We start from the raw sequence: 10,078 nt of genomic DNA on the forward strand, positions 1-10,078 counted from the left end.
TGCCGCTAGGGGCGCTGCTTTCTCTCGCAGTATAAAATGGAGCGAGCAGGCTAGGCTAATAGTTCACACTCGTGCCCCGAAACGTTATTTATAGCGTCACGGTACGTAAAACTCTTCACATTCTAATAGTTCACCATGTGTCCTAGGCTCGGTTATAACCGGAACAAGGACGTTAAGCCCCATCAATCAATAGTTCACCATTTGGTCCTGAACGTCGAGCTGTTAACATCGACAAGGTAGTAGGTAGTGGCACTGAAAGATAGAAGTGGCAGAATAAGTCTTGCCTTGATCAGTGTCATACCGAGCAACAGGACCAGTAGTCGTATTGTATAGCTGTTGAGGTTAGAGCTTTGCCGCTCTTAGCTATACGTAGGGTGGTACACACATATCGACTACAGGCCGCGAGTTACTCGCGACATCAGCTCACGACCACTAGCTAGGTAGTCGTGAGTAGGGTCACGACATAGGTAGTTGTGAGTAGGGTCACGACATAGGTAGTCGTGAGTAGGGCTGGTAACAGCTAGCTGTGTTAGTGTTGGCGACACGCTCGCAGTCAGCGGGCTACGAGCTAACAGTGTGTCGGTGTACACGTTTAACGACAGGCAGTCATTATATTGTTGAGTGTGTTGCGCTCTATTGTTATAGGAGTTGTCTCCCTTCATCTAGTTCATTGTAGTACAGAGAGGTACTCTGTCATATTGTGCTTATAACGTGTTTTGTACATAGAACATTGACTAGTGTTACTGGTTGTAACTTAGCTTATCTGTATATATTGGCTGCTGTAGTATAGTTGGTAATTCATAATAGGGATTCAAAATAGTTTATTCATAGTTTGCTGTTAGTTATTGTGTGTTGAGACATACATTGAAATATTTGATATTTTAGAGGTCGTTTTTATCCCTATGACTCACTCCCAGCCTCAACGACTCAATTCCAGCTTTACTGACTCAATTCTAGCCTAATTGACTCACTCTTACCCTTTCTGACTCACTCACACCCCCACCGACTCACTCTCAGCCTCACTTTCATCCTCACTGACAACCTCTCACCCCCACTGACTCACTCTCAGCCTCACTGACTAACTCTTAGCCTCACTAACTCACCCCCACCCTCACTGACTCACTCTCACCATTTCTGACTCAATTGCACCCTCCCTGACTCACTCTTATCCTCTCTGACTCACTCTTACCCTCTCTGACTTACTCCCTCCTCCACCACCTCAATCACTTGCATCCTGCTTATATCCTTTCAAAAGGAATAACTTCTACTGAAGAGTGTATCCTATCAGAAAATACCCACAAAAGTAGGATCTTCCAATGTAGAACACATCTATCAGAGTCGAAGAATCCAGAAAAAAAAATTACAAACGTAGATGTAAGTGTAGATGTAAATGAAGATGTAAGATTAGTACACTATAACAATCTGCGTTTGTAACGTGGCAAACCTACGGGAAGGCCAATCAGGGTTTAGGGGAGCGTTGATTACACATTAGTACATTGTGCACCTGTGTTTGATGAAGCAGTACACTACCTTTCATTATATAATAGAAACCAACGATCTAACTAAAGATTCTTATTTACAATAGTTCAATATTAATTCCTTTTTCAATTTAAAAGTTAACTATTTTTTTTATTCAATTTTTATCATAATAAACAATACAAGACAATACAAAACATAAACTTGCATATCTTTACATGCATGCATACCTATAAGTGTACATGTATATATCATACAGATTATTGATAATAATTAATTCAATAGGTCTAAATTTGAGTATTTTACTTTCTATTACAGTTTAAGTAGAGGTGGAATTATGTAGAAATTTGTTTTTAAATAAAGGAATTGCGAAATGTATAACCGCATTGAACTTTGTTTTTATACCTAGTCTACACGCACACACCCTCACGTACACACTATCAAACTTACATACATATATAAACAGTATAGTTACATACATAATATCTACCCATAAACATACGTACACACGCTCATATTCATACATACATATACCCGCGCATGACATGTACACATACATTTATACATGTACACAAACACACATACCCTCACTCACCCATATGCATATACATACATAAAGACGCGAAACAAAAATATTATTACATGGGGACGGGGGACAGGGGGGAGCAAGCCTGAGACTGAATTACTGCTACTAAATAATACAGCATTGATAAATAATTAGTTACTAGATCAGATGCAATATATACATTGTATATAAGTAACATAAAAAAAATATAAATGAAGCCATTTTTCCAATTTACTTTGCAAATCAATGCTATTTCTATATACTTTATGTTTTTTTTTATTAAAAATTTATGTGATTTCAGTTCAAGGCGTATATGGTTTTTTAAGCTTGTTAAACTGATTTCATTTTCAAAACATTTCATTTTAAATATGTATTGTTTAATAATAAATAAAATAAGATTGTCTATAATTAAGTCAGCATCACAGAAGCTAAATGTTCCCAAAATAAATTCCTGTTTTACCCAATTAACTTCAATATTTATGGCTGTAAGCGCATGTTTAAATTCTCTCATTAAATTATGAACTTTATCACATTCCCAAAACAGATGTTCAATTGTTTCCAGGTGAGTTTTACATAAAGTAACGTAAACTATTTTGATAGAATGCAGTTTTGTAATTTCTGGGCATTCATAAATTAATTAGATTTTTTGACCTTTGGATAAAATATAGATGTTTTATTTATTTTTGTTTCGTTCTTTTATAAGTAGATGGTAGGTAACTACTGTCCTATATGAGAGGTCCTATATTATTTATCTTGTATATAAATGATATATCCGATAATCTTCGAAGTCTCTCAAAATTACTTGCAGATGATACATCGTTGATATATTCTAATCCATCCCCTTTAAATATTGAAATTGTAATTAAAAATGATTTGGTACACATTCAACGATCGGCGCAAAAATGGTTCAATCCTTCAAAAACTGAGGCATCACTTATTTATAATTCCGAATTAGATTATGCTATAGATCTTAAATTTGATAACGTTAGTGTAAATTTTGTTGATAATCATAAACACCTGGGAGTAATATCAGACCGACAATGTTAATGGACATGCCATATTGAAGATATGTGTAAAAGAAAGTTTCAAGGCAGATTAGTATTCTGCGAAAGCTAAAATTAGTTTTAAATCGACAAACTTTACATCAAATTTATAACTCATATATCATTTCTCTACTTGAATATTGTTATGAGGTTTGGGATGGGTGTACTCTCGGTGATGCAGACAGACTTGAAAAACTCCAATTATAAAAGCTGCTCGTATAATTACTGGATTACCATCTTACACTAGCAGAGAATCTTTATACTCTGAAACTGGACTTGAACCGCTCTCAAATAGAAGATCCAGAAGAAAATTACAATTACTTTACAAGATAAAAAATAACTTAACACCTGATTACCTAACAGCTCTTCTTCCGCCTCTAGTCTCAGAAAATTCTCAATATAACCTTCGTAATGCTGATAATTACTCTTTACCAAACTATCGTCTACAGCTGACAACACTTCCTTTTTCCCTTCTACAATTCAACTATGGAATCAATTGGACCTTGAAAGTAGACATAGTGTATCATTTTTTGGCTTTTCCAAATTCCCTTCTCAGTGTTAAAGATATACACAAATACATGTACCCTCTGACTATCTTATAGGTGATAGAAAATACAATGTATTGCATGCCAGAATAAGAAATAGATCCAGCACTCTAAATAACGATTTATATCATGCTAATTTAATAAATTATAAACATTTCAATGTGGTTATAGTATCGAGGATGCACATCATTTCTTTTTCGTATGTATACATCATACAGAACAAAGTGTAAAATTATTTCGTGAGCTTAATAACTTTATCCCGCTAGACCTAAATCTACTTCTATTTGGAAATTCTATATTGTCAAATCAAGAAAACAAAACTATTTGCCAATCCACTCAACAGTTTATTAAAGATTCAAATAGATTTAATTAGAATACTATATTACTACTTTTGCTTAAACATTTTAATCATGTCGTTATTCAAGAAGGATCAGCGAGTGACAAGGAGAGAGATCAGTTTGTATGGCACATGATATGAGGATTAGTGTTACAGATGTGATTTTCACCTGAGCTGGAAAAGACCCATTACTCTTGCATTATAATCATTTTCATTATAATCTCTCTCTCTCTCTCTCTCTCTCTCTCTCTCTCTCTCTCTCTCTCTCTCTCTCTCTCTCTAATAAAGTTTATCTGCATATAACGTAGGTTATCTATTTACTTTGTTACAAGAAAGAATTACAGAAATGAGAAACCAGCAGCTAAATTCAAAACACAATTTACTTATATATACAATATTATACAGAGATTGTTTACAATATCTAAGTAATTGGTGGTGGTACAAGAGTAATACGAGAATTTAAAATGTTACTTATTTGTATGCGAATGTCCTCGTATGATCCTTAATCCTTCCAGGTTCCTAATTAACAATGTTCACAACTCCACGAGGAAAATGAAGTCAATTTAGCTCTCCCAATAGAATCTAATATGGCGCTGTACAATTCTTGATATGTCTAATTACAGGTCTCATTACAGTTCTGATTAGCCTTGGACAGCTGGAGTATATATAGCTAAACCCTAATTCAAGAATATTGGAGAACCTTCTACTTCTAGAAATATCTAACTAAAAACAGTAAACACAGTAAACACAGTAAACAAATAAACACACAGAACGTTCTGGAAATAGATCACTCTATATCCCTATTAATAATCAACATGTTTACAAACAAGTATGTTTATACATGATAATAGTCTAGAAAGTTATATAACCTAAATTATAGGCTGTATTGATAATATAGATATAGGAGTTATCTCCCTTATCTAATAACTACATGTGTTTAGTGTCGTACATAACAGCTTGTATACGTTAAAAAATAAGTGGAACAGACTTAATAGAAGTTTTTAACTTGTGCCCAATCCTTTTTGTACTGTGAAATTGCAAATAAATATGTTCAAATAAAAAAAAATTAAAAAAAAAATAAAACTCATCCTGTACCTGTATATATAAGTATCTATATTGATGAGACGAATTACTAACAGTTAATCCGCTTATCGGTAAGTACTGCTCCATGTTAGTTATCGCTGTCGACAGCGGCAGTTGATCACGACTAAATGGGTGCAGGTACGTGTAAAATACCTGATTTAAACTAGCGTTCAAATGTGACAAAATAACAACATTAAATTATCAGTTTTATTATTTTCTGTAGTACATAGCTATTTTAAAGAATCTCGTTATTCATTCATTTATTCGTTCATTCATTCACTCGTTCATTCGTTCGTTCGTTCTTTTGGTACGGTATTGTACGTTTTAGGGAGAGTTTTTCTATTTTCTATACTGTTGCACATTTTTGTATCTACAGAAAACTCTAGAAAACGTACACATTATACCATAACACGCGACAAATCTAAATTACAATAAAATACAACCTAATTGCTATGCCATAGTCGGAGTACAGACGTGATAGAGCTAACATGATAAACTTAACAAACTTAAAGACAAACTAACTAAATACTAGCAAAGTATACAAAACACCGCAATGCTACAAATGAAGAGTCGCATACAGTACAGGTCGGCTGACCACCAGACCCTACCAAAAAACGATGGCTTTAGGACACCCCCTGTAGAACACATTTGGAAATGCGAGTTTCCACAAGAGAAATATTGATTCGTTTATTTCTATACAAAATGTTCCAACTGTTTCCATGTTAAGAAACACTGAGTTTGTTTACTTATAAGGACATATTATCTATGGATAATATTACAGATGGAAAATCACACGAGACATCAACCAATGTATACATCTGGAAAATAACACGAAATACATCTCATATTACATTAATATTGATTATAATGCGTTTAACAGAGATGAAAGAAATCGTCATGTACTGTTGCCTCCAGTTTTATTATGAGATAGTCCAAGTGTGTAGCGATCGTAAGTGATCTGTATAATAATATCCGTGATATTGGGCAAGTCAAATCGTTCATAAACCCTCAATCGAGGAGAATATCCCGAGTTCGGTCCATAATTGGCGCTACCGCGTTATCATTTGGTTATAGTAAATTGCACCAATAAGATTGGTAAATATGTCCTTTATATACAGGTGTCCTTCATACAGAGGTCAATTTTATAGTAAATTTCACCAAATGGGGTTGACGAGTCTGTCCTTTATAGACAAGTGTCCTTAATATACAGGAAATTTGTGGAAATGGTTATTAAAAACACACATTATACAAAATAACAATTATATGAGTTCATAAAATGTTCACAACTATTTGTTATCATAGTTTTTTTTATGCCAAGAACGTAGATGTTATTGATCCTTAGTTAGGCAATTTGCCGTACGACAGATCAAGAGTGGGATACGTAGCTATATGCATACATAGTATACAATTAACGATGGCTTTAGGTTTCGTATTTTGAAAAAGAAATACGTTTATTTATTATTCTTAACGTAATGATATAAGAATACCTATAAAACATAACAAACAAAGTTTTAATTATACGTATGTTACATAAAATCCTATCATCGATTACAAGGTCAAGGGGAGTAACTCGTACGTGACAATTTAATTGACTAAGAAACGAAATTCGGCAGTCCGGAAAACTCGTAATCCGGACGGTTTAGGCTAGGAACTAAGGTGTCCGGATTATCGAGGGTCCACTGTAGAGGTGTCCTTTCATAGCAGGTTTGACTGTATTATATAACTACTGGAGGAGGAAGAGTTTCGGCTGTTGCCTGATAAGGCATGAAACAACTGTTTTGTTACCTGAACTACAATCTTAAACTAGTCAAAGCTTCTTGACCCCGGCACCCTGTTGTTTATGACGTCAGCAATTAAATATGACGTCAACAATTAAGCACATGTAAAAGCTCTTCGCCGGTCAACAGTCAAATTATTTACCAGTCAATAGTTTCTGAGAATTTGTATATTTGTAACGATTCTCAAGCAATTTCACGTGAAAACAGTCGAAATTACTTTCTTACATTTATATCGAGAGTGAGGTAACAATTGAAAATTATCAATGATTATTGTCATCATCTCTCCGTTCATAAAATGACGTCATTTTCGAAACTTTGTGACATAATCAGCAGTTTGTTATCTGAAGTATATGAATCACATTTTGCAAGACATCATCTAAAGATAAATAGCAAAACATTTGTATTGAAATCTAAGCTGACAGTTCTGCAGATTCTGATGCTACATTTCTGGATTTTATTAAGAAGGTAGAGCGTTATAATAAAATATAGGATCGTGTCTTTTCTCTTCTTCCTAATGTCCTATTAGCATCCAGGATTCCAGGGTCATTTACTAGTAAGGACAGACTTCCACGTGTCTGTATATTTAACGAGGCTGGACTTAATTCGTGTTCTCGCAATAGTAAACCGTTTGCCCTTTTTATGATGATACTTTCACTCTTTTGCATGCTCTTTCCAAATTGTGCATAACTGAGATGTAATACGTGTACCTAACAGTAGAGACAGACTATTTCGCTAAATTCCAATGACAAAAAAATATGTACTAACTAGAATTGTCGTACAAGAGGATATCTTATACGTAATAGATTATGCACAAGTTTGGTTGAAATCCGTCCAGTAGTTTAGGAGGTGTAGCGGGACTATCGTTGTACAATATCATATATTACTTATAGCAAATTATATAATTATGTTTATCTAAAGTAAAATATGCGCTCTTAACATTTTGATTTAAACTTATATTATTATGACATTTTACATACAATGGGATAGTGCACATTTTCCCAACGTATATGAAGCCCTCTCCCTACAGAATTATAATTAGTAAATGAAAATAATTAGTTCTCTACACATCAAAATCACTTTTATATAGCGTTTACGGAAGAAAACATATGTTCCAATTTAGTCGCCTTTTACGATATTTTTGGAACTTATATTTTCTTCCTTAAACGCTATTTAAAGGTGATTTTAATATGTAGAAACTAACTATATCTAATTTCCAATTTAGTCGCCTTTTACGATAAGGGGAATGCGGTGGCAGGATGGTTAAGATGTCCCGACATATTACCACAGACTCTCAACCTCTGGGATGTGAGTTCGAATCCCATGTGGGGCGGTTGCCAGGTACTAACCGCTGGTCGGTCGTTTTTCTCCGGGTACCTCGGTTTTCCTCAACCAACAAACCTGGCACGTTCTTGCATGACCCTAGCTGTTAATAGGACGTTAAACTAATGAAACTAAAACCTTTTACAATATCATGCAGTTGGTGAGTTTGTGGAAATCTATAACATGGTTTTGACCAATGAACCTTATCTCGTACTTTGTTTATATAAACGATAGAAATCGACAAAGTGACAATTTAAAACCACAATATATGATAAAATTGGTCAAATCACCGGTTGTCTCTAGTGACGTCATTTCCGTCTGGACATTAACTCATCTAACTCGAATACTGAAGATATTTAATTACATAAACAAATGAGTGTCATTAATTCATAAAAAAACGAAACTTATTAAAATACATATCTTTATCACCACTCCGTTTGGTTAAAGACATGACAAATCTCATTAGGGGTTACGTTCTGGTGACCTTTAAAATTGACCAATCAAATAACTCCTTCCAATTTCATTGATGGCGACTAACTAGTTTGTAGGAGCTGTCAAATTTAGCGCAAATGCTGAAAACGTATGATTAATTTATTAAAGTGGATTTCGTGGTTCAACACCAGAAATGAAATACGGAAATACTCATTTCTAAAATATATTGTGTTTTGATGAATTAAAGAAGAGTTATTTGACTAGCTTTGTTTTGTAGTTGACAAAAATTACTTCAAATGCACGCAATAGTTTACTGATACAAGCTGCTTCCTCTGCTACTCAGTGAATATCTTATAGAGAAAAAGATAATCTGTATAAGCAAACATAGTATGTGTCTTCTCAATTGACTTTCTATATAATAACTTAAACATACTAGCCTATACTAAATCTGGTCAGGTATTTTAATACCTGAAGTAGGTGCCGGTCAATTGTTTGAACAAGCAGAAATGTTTGAACTATGTTCATTCGGTTATCCTCGACAGCACTAAAACAGATGATGAGGTGTTCCGAAAGCAGCCGACGAGACGCCGATTGTCAGCCATCTAGATGGATGATAGTATTTGTAATGATGTAAACGACATTCTTTTCCAGTGCGTAAGCGGCAGTGTTTGAGAAACCATTCAGATACTGATGAATTGGCTACATGGATGTTCCGCAGACACTAGACGATGTTGACACTGGCATTTTTCATGGAGTAGTCTTCGATATACAGTCATCATTTAAATATACCTAAATTATATCAATATGTATACATGTTTGCACACTTACCGATCGCATACCGACTTGCATCCACGATACTTCAGGGGTTACTATCACTGCTGACGTTATAAACGTCAGTTTAAAGGCTGACCGACTTATTTCAAGACTGACCGACTTAGATGTCTAATGGTCTAACAAATGCTTTAGATGTTAGAAGTTTTCTGTATTATTTTCATTTCATTTATCTTTTTCAAACGTTTGAGGAAATTAACTGTAGAGTTAAAAACAAAGGTCCTAGACAAATACGATCTTTTACAATCACTACTGGTGGGGTAGCGTTTGTGAGTAATACAATCACATGACCAGGCAACATTAACTAGCTGTGCAAAACCTATCGCAACACTAGCTAGCTGATAATAAGAGTGTGAAATGATGAATTACAAGTAGTAACGTATTTGACAGTTGGAGCGGTGACACCAACGCTTCGAAATTAAAAGTAAGCAATAACCAGAAAACCAGAATGAAAGAACTGATACTTGTATTTGTGACGCCGTTAGAAACTCGTGACGTTCTTACTATAACTAAAATAAAAAAAAAATTGACAACTGCAATACTTTATTAATTCCGAAAAGCCATAAATCTTTGTACCTTTCTTACCGTGGACCACGCATGATTTACCTGGTATCCAGTTATTTGATACTGCGCATGTCACGTTAAATCACACGCGCGATAAATATAGT

Source organism: Argopecten irradians, chromosome 15, assembly GCF_041381155.1.
Source record: "Argopecten irradians isolate NY chromosome 15, Ai_NY, whole genome shotgun sequence".
Lineage (NCBI taxonomy): Eukaryota > Metazoa > Mollusca > Bivalvia > Pectinida > Pectinidae > Argopecten > Argopecten irradians.